The following is an 11,974-nucleotide window of genomic DNA, read 5'->3' as shown; positions in this document are numbered from 1 at the left end:
GACACATCCAAGGAGAATATGTAATCAATTCTGGCAGTAACAGCAGAAACAAGCTGTGAGAAAGTGTCCTTATAATAGTAGTTAACAGCACAAAATGGCAGGCTAGCCAGGTAAGAGGTTACCTAGCCCTTATCTAATCTGAAGTAGGCCTTCACATTCCATCTAGGCCTTACTCTTTTACCTATACCTTAACAGCCAGCAGCTTTGCCCTCTGAGCACAGGCATGTATAGATCAATGAATATCTTTCTCTGTATTCATTTATTTATGAGAGACAAAGTCTCTGTACATGGTGCAAAAACATACAAGACAGCCCAGGCCGGCCACTCAATAATTTCTGCAGGCATGTGATGGAGGTAGGGTGGGCAAGTGGCATCCAAACTGTGTGAGCAGTTCCATGCCACTTAGTTATCATTATTTGTTTTATGTATGTATGTATGTATGTATGTATGTATGTATGTATGTATGTATGTATGTATGTGTGTGTGTGATTACTTAGTTAGTTTCGTATTTAATTGAACCAGGGTTATTAGGGGGGGGGAGGAAATTTTTTTCTATATATACAAGCAATTGTAATTTGTTATAGTGTCCCTCCCTTTTGTGAAGTTTGGATTGGGTTTTGCTTGGGATTGTTTGTTTGTTTGTTTGTTTGTTTTTCCTACAGGGTTTCTCTGTGTAGCCCGGGCTGTCCTGGAACTCACTCTGTTGACCAGGCTGGCCTCCAATTCAGAAATCTGCCTGCCTCTGCCTCCCAAGTGCTCCCAAAGGCATGTGCCACCACTGCTCTGCTGTACTATTTAAACAGCCCACCCCACCCCACCCCCAAAAAAAGAGCAACAGCAAAACTTTACTGACTGCATATCCAATCCAACCACTCCCAGCTAACTTAGGTAATGTGCGTTTCTGTGCCAGTTGATTTTATATATATATAAATACTGTGTGTGTGTTTGTGTGAAATACAATACAATAAAATAAAATTAAGATGCTCAATTTCTTCACAAGCTTTGTTTTATTTTATTTTTGAAGGTTTTATTTATTTTTTTATTTATATGAGTACACTGCAGCTGTCTTCCAACACACACCAGAAGTGTGCATCGGATTCCAAAGTCACCATGTGGTTTGTGGGAATTGAACTCAGGACCTCTGGAAGAACAGTCAACGCTCTTCAGACCTTCACACACGTTTTATTTTATTAAGCATTAAACATGAAGTAGAAATCATTTAGATATTGTCCAGATTGGCCTTACCAATTCCTAAATTGCTGGCAGGGTGAGACTTCTAGTGAAAGTCTTCTAGTGAGCGGAGGCTTCCTCTTTCTGTTGGGGTGTGTTATCAACTCCATTACCATTTCCAAAGATCTCGGTGTGAGCCTATTGTTTGGTTCAGTCGGTTGCCAGAGCAAATGTGGACCTGAAAGGACAGTGAGTTCAGAGAATTCACACTGAAATCATCACTCAGGGACTTGAGGCAGAAAACTAGCCAGCCAGCCTCTGGATAGACATGGCTCAGCAGTTCAGAGAACCAGGCCATCGCAAATAGTTCACAGACTTGCAGATCCCTTCCCCCCACCGCACCCCTCCCCCAACCCCACCCAAACATAGGGAGAGAAGGCAGTGAGGGGGAGGGGGAGGTGTTGTGAGAGAATTTAGATAGCTGGAGACTTCATTCATTTACTTCTTTTATTGAGTGTATGGTGAAAGAGGGAAAATGGCTCAAAAGGGAGGGAGGGCAGACCATCTTCCCATGCTGGGATCATTCATGCTTTAAGAAGGAATGCAGGAGGCTGGAGGCTCAGCGGTTAAGAGCCTTGACTGCTCTTCTGAAGATCATGAGTTCAAATCCCAGCAACCACATAGTGGTTCACAACCACCCACAATGAGATCTGGTGCCCTCTTCTGGTGTGTCTGAAAACTGCTACAGTGTACTTACCTATAATAAATGAATCTGAAGAAGGGGGAGGAGGGGGAGGGGGAAGGCAGCCAGTCAGTCCAAAGGTGCTGGTGTGCACTCTAGGTGCTTTATCAAAAAGCCTTTAGTTCTGCTCTCCCATTTGATTCCCAAAAAGCAGTCTTGGAACCCTGTGCAGAGATATATAGAAATGGCAACCACAGCAAACAAGCTAGTTAGTGAGTGAGTGAGTGAGCAGAGCAAGAGAGCTGGCTGGCAAAACACACAAAGCCAAAAGAAATGTCTGTCAAGTTTGGCCCCACAAAACAAAGCAAGCTCACATACATTCCCTGAGACTCATCCCTGGCTACAGGGAGTGTGATGTCCCTGAGTATTTTTGGAAGAAAGAAAGAAAGAAAGAAAGAAAGAAAGAAAGAAAGAAAGAAAGAGAGAGAGAGAGAGAGAGAGAGAGAGAGAGAGAGAAAGAAAGAAAGAAAGAAAGAAAGAAAGAAAGAAAGAAAGAAAGAAAGAAGAAGAAAGAGAGAAAGAAAGAAAGAAAATATTTTTAAAAATATTATTTGGAAAAATATTACTTGAAAAAATCATATTTCCAGGAAAAATATTCCTTGGAAATATGATTTCTTTAATCTGTGTACCCAAGACTAACACACACACACACACATGCACACAAACATGGAGCTACTAGTGGAATAGAACTTAACAGAATCCAGTGCAGAAGGGTGAGGATTCACTGAAAAGTCACCAGCAGCCTTGGCACACATGTTTTTCTCTTGCTTTTTGTCTATTACTTCTTTATTATTTTTAGGATGTGGGGGTCTTTCAAGACAGTGTTTCTCTGTGTAGCCCTGGGTGTCTTGGAACTCACTCTGTAGACCAGGATGGCCTGGCATGCACAAATCTGCCAGCCTCTGCCTCCAATGTGGTAGGATTAAAGGTGTGCCCCAACACTGCCCGGAAGTCTATTACTTTTAAATGCCAGATGAGTCCATTCTTTTACATTTTTCTGTTTGTTTGTTAGCTGATTTGATTTTATGTTGTTTCCCTGGAGGTGTACATGGAAAATAAATAAGTAAAGATCTCTGAAACACAAATCTGGGGCTGGTACTAGCTGGCCATGGAATCCTATACACACACATGGAGTATTAATTTACAAGCAGGTACATACTTACCTGTGGGGGAGAGGGACATGAAAGAGTTTCCACAGCCTTTTTATTGGTGGTCTGGGTTAGGATTTCTTGTTTATTTCTTTGTTTGTTTGTTTGTGTGTTTGATTTTTTTTTTTTTTTTTTTTGAGACAGGTTTTCTCTGTGTAGCCTTGGCTGTCCTGGAACTCACTTTGTGGACCAGGCTGGACTTGAACTTAGAAATCTGCCTGCCTCTGCCTCCCAAGTGCTGGGATTAAAGGGGTGTTCCAGCACACCTGGCTTCCTTGTTTATTTCTAAAAATCCTTGGAAATATGATTTCTTAATCTGTGTACCCAGGACTAACACACATACACACATGCACACAAACATGGAGTGAGAGAGAAAGATAAGGAGGAATGACATGAAGTTTAGGAAAAAGAGATATTAATGGATTAATATTACTTCTATACATAAATACACATGTTTTTTAAAAAATATTTTTTATTATGTATTTTCCTCAATTACATTTCCAATGCTATCCCAAAAGTCCCCCATACCCTCCACCCCTTGTTTTCTTAAAGAGAGAATTACAGTAGACCTGAGGCAATTGTGGACCACACCTTTAGCCTCAGGCAGATTTCTACATTCAAGGTCACCCTGGCTTAAGGAGTGACTTCCAAGTCAGCCAGGGCTACACAATGAATCCCTATCTGAGATTTTTTTTTTTTTATTTTGAAAAAGGGTTTCTCTGTGTAGTCCTGGAACTCACTTTGTGGACCTGGAATGACATGAATTTTAGGAAAAAGAGATATTAATGGATTAATATTACTTCTATACATACATACATACATACATACATATAATCATACATACACACATAATTTTTTCAAATAGAATTAGAGTAGACCTGAGGCAATTGTGGAACATACCTTTAACCTCGGGCAGATTTCTGTGTTCAAGGTCACCCTGGGTTACAGAGTTAGTGTCAAGTCAGCTAGGGCTACACAGAGAAACCGTATCTCAGTAAAAAGAAAAAAATAATAGAAAGAAAGAGAGAGAGAGACAGAGAGAGAGAGAGAGAGAGAGAGAGAGAGAGAGAGAGAGAGAGAGATTTAAAAAAAAAAAAACTTAGTCTGGGCAGTGGTGCTTTTAATCCCAGCATTTGGGAAGCAGAGGCAGACAGATTAATATGTTCAAGGCCATCATGGTCTACAGAGTAAGTTCCAGGACAGCCAGGGTTACAGAGAGAAAGTGCATCATGAAAAAACAAAGCTATATTAAATAAATAAAATTTAAAAATTAAAAAATAGCCGGGACTGGTGGCACATACCTTTAATCCCAGCACTCCGGAGGCAGAGATGGGAAGATTTCTGGGTTCGAGGTCAGCCTAGTCTGCAAAGTGAGTTCCAGGACAGCCAGGGCTATACAGAGAAACCCTATTTCGTAAAACAAAAAATAAAATAAAATTAAATTAAAATTACAATTACAATTACAATTAAAAAGAATTAGAAAAAAAGATTACAGAAATCAAACATAAACCACTAGATGGCATGTAACCACAATTACAGCAGAAATATTGCACACACACACACACACACACACAAACTCTGTCATAAAATCGAATGTGCCTTCATGATCAAAGTTCGATAGTCAATACTGCTAGAAGAATCATACGTCTGAAAATAAAAGCCAGAACCTTTTCTGCTTTTGTTTTCTTTTGCCCCAAGATAGGGTTTCTCTTGATGTAGCCCTGGCATCCCTGCCTGGAACTTGCTCTGTAGGCTTGGGTAGCCTCAAACTCACAGAGGTCCTCTCTGCCTGCTTCTGCCACCTACACATCCAGGCAGAAGCTAGAATCTTTTTTTTTTTTTTTAACCTTCTTTTCTTTTATTTGTTTGTTTGTTATTATTACTATTAGTTTTCAAAGTATGTGTGTGTGTATGTGCTCTATCTGCTGCCTAGATGACTGCATGACAGAAGAAGGCACCAGAACCTAGGTGAATCCACCATGCAGTTCCTGAAAATTAATTAAAAGAAAAAAAACAAAAAAAGGAAATTCAAATCACATAGCAAGTAGAAATCTGCACAGCTGTCAGAGTGTTATTTAAGGCTTACTGTAAATAATAAAAATTGTTATGTGTCTTTTATCCAAAAACAGAAGGGAGGTGGTGTGCCTGCATATGGAAGGTGACAAGTGGGTGGCAGCCATCTTGTCCTCTGACTGACATCTATCCTCATAAAGATGGAGGTGGCTGACTGTCACGTGACCTAATGCTCAAGGTAGCTTTTGTGTCCAGCCTCTAGGTGGCCTAGTTTGCATGTGCAGAAAGGTGAGGAGGCTCCCTAAAGCAGCCAGAACCCTTGACCATCCACAGACAGCCTCATACTGTCTTTTGTTATACTTTTAAATGCCAGACTCTGAATTGGTCAGTCTAAATTCTTTTGGTTTAATTAAATTATAATTAAAATGCATAATAAATGAAAAATATAACCAGTCATTCTGAAACCCCTTTTGTGTAACTCAGACTGTAGAATAAGCTAGCTGCAAAGTTACAGTGATCCACCTCCCTCTGCCAGCACTGCCACAACCACTGCCTGTCAAAAGCAAAAATCATAAAAAGGAAGAGGGGAGAGGGAACAAAAATAAGAAGATAAGAATCGTAGCCGGTCATAGTGGTATACAACTTTCATGCCAGCATTTGAAAAGCAGAGGCAGGCTCTTACTGGATTGAGGCCTACAAAGTGTCTTCAAGACAGCCAGGGCTGCTTACACTAAGAAACTATGTATGAAAAGAATAAATTTAAGAAAGAAAAAAAAAAGAAAAGAAAGAAAAAAAAAGAAAAGAAAGAAAGAAAGAAAGAAAGAAAGAAAGAAAGAAAGGAAGGAAGGAAGGAAGGAAGGAAGGAAGGAAGGAAGGAAGGAAGGAAAGAAGGAAGGAAGGAAGGAAGAAAGGGAGAGGGGGGAACAGAGAGAGGGAGCAGAAGAAAAAAAGAAAGAAAAAAAAGAAAAAGAGAAACAGGCAGACTTAGGAGGTAGTGTTACTTGATTGGAGATATCATTTCTCTGTGTAGGCAGGCAGGCAGGCAGACAGCCATAGTTTTTTGCTTTAGTTTAGCTTGGTTTGGTTTTCAGGAAGTGTTGCCGAGGTCATACACAAGCACAGGCCCAAGAAATAAATAAATAAATAAGAAACACACATCTGGGAGGGGGGGGCTAGCTTGGCCATGGAGTCACACACACACACACACACACACACACACACACACACACACACACACACTAATAAAATCAGGACATCCAGTGTCTTGGCCATCAATAGTGTGACATTCATGTCTTAAATTGCAAACCAGAAAGTCAGTTGCCCACGTACAAGTCTCTTTCTTCCAAGTAAGATGTCAGTTCCCAGGGAGGCCTTGGGAACTTACACTTTACTCACTCACACCCTACTCAAAATAGAAGTCTGATTCTAAGTAGTCTGTGCACTGAATCGGTGGTTTGGGTGTCTCTCTTGTGTTGGGGCAGGGCGGGGGTTCCATCCCCAGTGCAGGTTCTAGGAGCAAATGCCAGAAAAGTATACACATGTGCGGGTGTAGGAAATGCTGCTGGGTGGTCAGTTTGAGTCCAAGCCTATTGCAGATAACTATAGAATAAAGGAAGCCGTTTCTGAGGACACATCCAAGGAGAATATGTAATCAATTCTGGCAGTAACAGCAGAATGGCAGGCTAGCCAGGTAAGAGGTTACCTAGCCCTTATCTAATCTGAAGTAGGCCTTCACATTCCATCTAGGCCTTAATAGTTTCCTCAGTCCTTAACATTCCATCTAGGCCTTACTCTTTTACCTATACCTTAACAGACAGCAGCTTTGCCCTCTGAGCCATCGCACAGGCATGTATAGATCAATGAATATCTTTCTCTGTATTCATTTATTTATGAGAGACAAAGTACATGGTGCAAAAACATACAAGACAGACCAGGCCGGCCACTCAATAATTTCTGCAGGCATGTGATGGAGGTGGCATCCAAACTGTGTAAGCAGTTCCATGCCACGTAATCATTATTTGTTTTATGTATGTATGTTTGTATGTGTGAGATTACTTAGTTAGTTTCGTATTTAATTGAACCAGGGTTATTTGGGGGGGGGAAGGAAATTTTTTTCTATATATACAAGCAATTGTAATTTGTTATAGTGTCCCTCCCTTTTGTGAAGTTTGGATTGGGTTTTGCTTGGGATTGTTTGTTTGTTTGTTGGTTGGTTTTTCCAGACAGGGTTTCTCTGTGTAGCCCGGGCTGTACTGGAACTCACTCTGTAGACCAGGCTGGCCTCCAATTCAGAAATCTGCCTGCCTCTGCCTTCCAAGTGCTCCCAAAGGCATGTGCCACCACTGCTCTGCTGTACTATTTAAACAGCCCACCCCCCCCCCCCAAAAAAGAGCAACAGCAAAACTGCAAATGTTCCTTCCTTCTCTGCATATTCAATCCAACCACTCCCAGCTAACTTAGGTAATGTGCGTTTCTGTGCCAGTTGATTATATATATATATATATATATATATATATATATATATATATATATATATATATATAAAATACTGTGTGTGTGTGAAATACAATACAATAAAATAAAATTAAGATGCTCAATTTCTTCACAAGCTTTGTTTTATTTTATTTTTGAAGGTTTTATTTATTTTTTTATTTATATGAGTACACTGCAGCTGTCTTCCAACACACACCAGAAGTGTGCATCGGATTCCAAAGTCACCATGTGGTTCGTGGGAATTGAACTCAGGACCTCTGGAAGAACAGTCAACACTCTTCAGACCTTCACACACGTTTTATTTTATTAAGCATTAAACATGAAGTAGAAATCATTTAAATATTGTCCAGATTGGCCTTACCAATTCCTAAATTGCTGGCAGGGTGAGGCTTCTAGTGAAAGTCTTCTAGTGAGTGGAGGCTTCCTCTTTCTGTTGGGGTGTGTTATCAACTCCATTACCATTTCCAAAGATCTCAGTGTGAGCCTATTGTTTGGTTCAGTGGGTTGCCAGAGCAAATGTGGACCTGAAAGGACAGTGAGTTCAGAGAATTCACACTGAAATCATCACTCAGGGACTTGAGGCAGAAAACTAGCCAGCCAGCCTCTGGATAGACATGGCTCAGCAGTTCAGAGAACCAGACCATCCCAAATAGTCCACAAACCTGCAGGGACGACTTGCAGATCCCTTCCCCCCACCCCACCCCTCCCCCAGCCCCACCCAAACATAGGGAGAGAAGGCAGTGAGGGGGAGGGGGAGGTGTTGTGAGAGAATTTAGATAGCTCGAACAAATAGCTGGAGACTTCATTCATTTACTTCTTTTATTGAGCGTATGGTGAAAGAGGGAAAATGGCTCAAAAGGGAGGGAGGGCAGACCATCTTCCCATGCTGGGATCATTCATGCTTTAAGAAGGAATGCAGGAGGCTGGAGGCTCAGCGGTTAAGAGCCCTGACTGCTCTTCTGAAGATCATGAGTTCAAATCCCAGCAACCACATAGTGGTTCACAACCACCCACAATGAGATCTGGTGCCCTCTTCTGGTGTGTCTGAAAACTGCTACAGTGTACTTACCTATAATAAATGAATCTGAAGAAGGGGGAGGAGGGGGAGGGGGAAGGCAGCCAGTCAGTCCAAAGGTGCTGGTGTGCACTCTAGGTGCTTTATCAAAAAGCCTTTAGTTCTGCTCTCCCATTTGATTCCCAAAGGGCAGTCTTGGAACCCTGTGCAGAGATAGATAGAAATGGCAACCACAGCAAACAAGCTAGTTAGTGAGTGAGTGAGTGAGTGAGTGAGCAGAGCAAGAGAGCTGGCTGGCAAAACACACAAAGCCAAAAGAAATGTCTGTCAAGTTTGGCCCCACAAAACAAAGCAAGCTCACATACATTCCCTGAGACTCATCCCTGGCTACAGGGAGTGTGATGTCCCTGAGTATTTTTGGAAGAAGAAAGAGAGAGAGAGAGAGAGAGAGAGAGAGAGAGAGAGAGAGAGAGAGAGAGAGAGAGAGAGAGAGAGAGAGAAAGAAAGAAAGAAAGAAAGAAAGAAAGAAAGAAAGAAAGAAAGAAAGAAGGTGGTGTCCTTCCTACATCCCCCTTGCATGAGCTAGAGGTTTCTTTTCCTCCTCCTCCTCCTCCTCCTCCTCCTCCTCCTCCTCTTCTTCTTCCTCTTCTTCTTCTTCTTCATTTTTAGTAGAGGCAGAGAGAGTAGAGAAGTAGCAAGAGAGAAAGAAGTAAGAGAACAAGAGAGGAGCTAGAAGTTTATTAAGTTTACCTCACAAAACAGTCTGTGTTGATTGATGCCAGGATGAAGGAAGAGAGAAAGACAGAGAGACAGATAGACAGACAGACAGACAGACAGACAGACAGAAAGACAGAAAGACAGAACTAGGTTGGTGAGAGAAATGGCTCAGCAGGTAAAACAGTGATTTTCCAAAGGCCCTGAGTTCAACTACCAATCACCTGTAATGAGATCTGACACCCTCTTCTGGTACATCTTAAGTCAGCTACAGGGTACTTTAAATAAATAAATAAATAAATAAATAAATAAATAAATAAATAAATAAATGGAAGGAAGGAAGGAAGGAAGGAAGGAAGGAAGGAAGGAAGGAAGATATATATTGTCTCAGGGCAGTCCCAAAAACTCAGTCCTTTAAGCCTCTGGTAAACTCTGAAGGGGTAAGACGTACAAATTCATCAGTCCTGCCTGCCTGCAGGTTGTGCCTTGCTTACTTCACTAAGACCCAAACTTTGTTTGATGTTTTTTGTTGTAGTTGTTGTTGTCGTTTTGGTTTGGTTTGGTTTGGTTTGGGGTTTTTTTTTCTTTTTTTTTTTTTTGCCTCTGCCTCCCAAGTGTTGGGATTAAAGGCATGAAGCACCACTGGTCGGAACAAGTAAGAAAGTAAGTAAGTAAGTAAGTACATACATACATACATACATACACACATAAAGAGGGGACACACATGCCTAGAGGTTGTTGTTGTTTTACAGCTTTATTGTACAAAGGCAGAGGGAAAGAGAGAAGGTAGAAAGAGGGAGAGAGGCCACGTGGAGAGGAGGAAGGATGCCTAAGGTTTTAAGATGCTCAATTTCTCCACAAATTTTATTTGGAGAGCTGGCTCAGTGGTTAAGAGCACTGTCCTCTCTTCCAGAGGTCCTTCCTGAGTTCAATTTCCAACAATCATGTGGTGGCTAACAACCATCTGTCGTGGGATCCCATGTATTATTCTGGTGTGTGTCTGAAACAATGCCTGCCTGCATGCATGCATGCATGCGTACGTACATACATACATACATACATACATACATACATACATAATGTTTAAAAAAAAATAGAGCCAGGCAGTGGTGGGTGGGCACACACCTTTAATCTCAGCACTTGGGAGGCAGAGGCAGGCAGGCGGATTTCTGAGTTTGAGTTCAGCCTGGTCTACAGAGTGAGTTCCAGGACAGCCAGGGCTACACAGAGAAATCCTGTCTTGAAAAAAAGAAAAAGGCCGGGCGTGGTGGCGCACGCCTTTAATCCCAGCACTCGGGAGGCAGAGGCAGGCGGATTTCTGAGTTCGAGGCCAGCCTGGTCTACAAAGTGAGTTCCAGGACAGCCAAGGCTACACAGAGAAACCCTGCCTCGAAAAACCAAAAAAAAAAAAAAAAAAAAAAAAAAAAAAAAAAAAAAAAGAAAAAAAGAAAAAGAAAAAAAACAAACAAAAAAACAAAACAAAACCAAAAACACCAAAACCAAAACCAAAATTTAGAAATAGCAAGCCATGTAAATACTGTCCAGAAGATTCTGTCCTTAGAAGTAGCAGAACAGGGCTGGGTGAGAATGAGTGAGTGAATGGGCCTTCCTCTTTCTGATAGGGTGTGTTATCAACTCCATTACCATTTCCAAAGGGCTACATTCCTCTGGAGCAACGTGGACCAGAAAACAAAGAGTTCAGAGAGAAAGACACAGATGTGCAGGTCCCTACCCCCACGAGGAGATGGCGGCTTGGGGTGGGGAGTAGGGGGAGGTGTAGAAGGGGAATTTAGGTAGCTTAGACAAATAAATAACTGGAAACGTCATTCATTCTTTTATTTATTTTATTTTACTTTATTTTATTTTATTGAGTGTATGGTGGAAGAGTGAAACTGGGTCAAAAGGGAGGGAGGGAGGGAGGGAGGGAGGGAGGGAGGGAGGGAGGGAGGGAGGTCGGTCTTTCCCATGCTGGGAAAAATCTGTGCCTTGGGAAGGAAGGCAGCCAAACGGGTTAGTGCTAGTGCGTAGTCCATTGTGGTGCTTTATCCAAAAGACTTTGGTTCTGGCCTCCCATTTTATTCTCAAAGGGCAGTCTGCACGGGTACAAAGGGAAACCATGTCAAACCAAATGAAGTCAAGCAAGCAAGCAAAACAATTCATTGTACAAAGTCAAGCAAGCAAGCAAAACAATTCATTGTACATAGCCGAAAGAGAAAAAAAAAGTTAAACATCACTTTGTTAGAACTTTTCTATATTTTAAGAAACATTAGGGCTGGTGAGATGGCTCAGCAGGTAAGAGCACCCGACTGCTCTTCCAAAGGTCCTTAGTTCAAATCCCAGCAACCACATGGTGGCTCACAACCATCCTTAACAAGATCTGACTCCCTCTTCTGGTGTGTCTGAAGACAGCCACAGTGTACTTACATGTAATAAATAAATAAATCTTAAAAAAAAAAAGAAAAAAAGAAACATTATACGGCTTGATATCCAAACTCTCTGGTCCACTAACATATCGCTCAGACAATGCTACCCAATGCAAAGCCTACCTCTTCCTCCATGATTGTTCCCCACTATGGATGTAGCCTGCATTGTGTGTGTGGGTTATGAAAAACAGAAAGGCAGGAGGAATTGGCTGACGGACCTCCTTATCTGAAAGAAAGAAAAGAGAAAGAGAAATGA

The sequence above is a fragment of the Mus caroli genome, unplaced genomic scaffold (assembly GCF_978045245.1).
Source record: "Mus caroli unplaced genomic scaffold, Mus_caroli_1 scaffold_33, whole genome shotgun sequence".
NCBI classification, from domain to species: Eukaryota; Metazoa; Chordata; class Mammalia; order Rodentia; family Muridae; genus Mus; species Mus caroli.
This window is presented reverse-complemented; position numbering follows the sequence as displayed.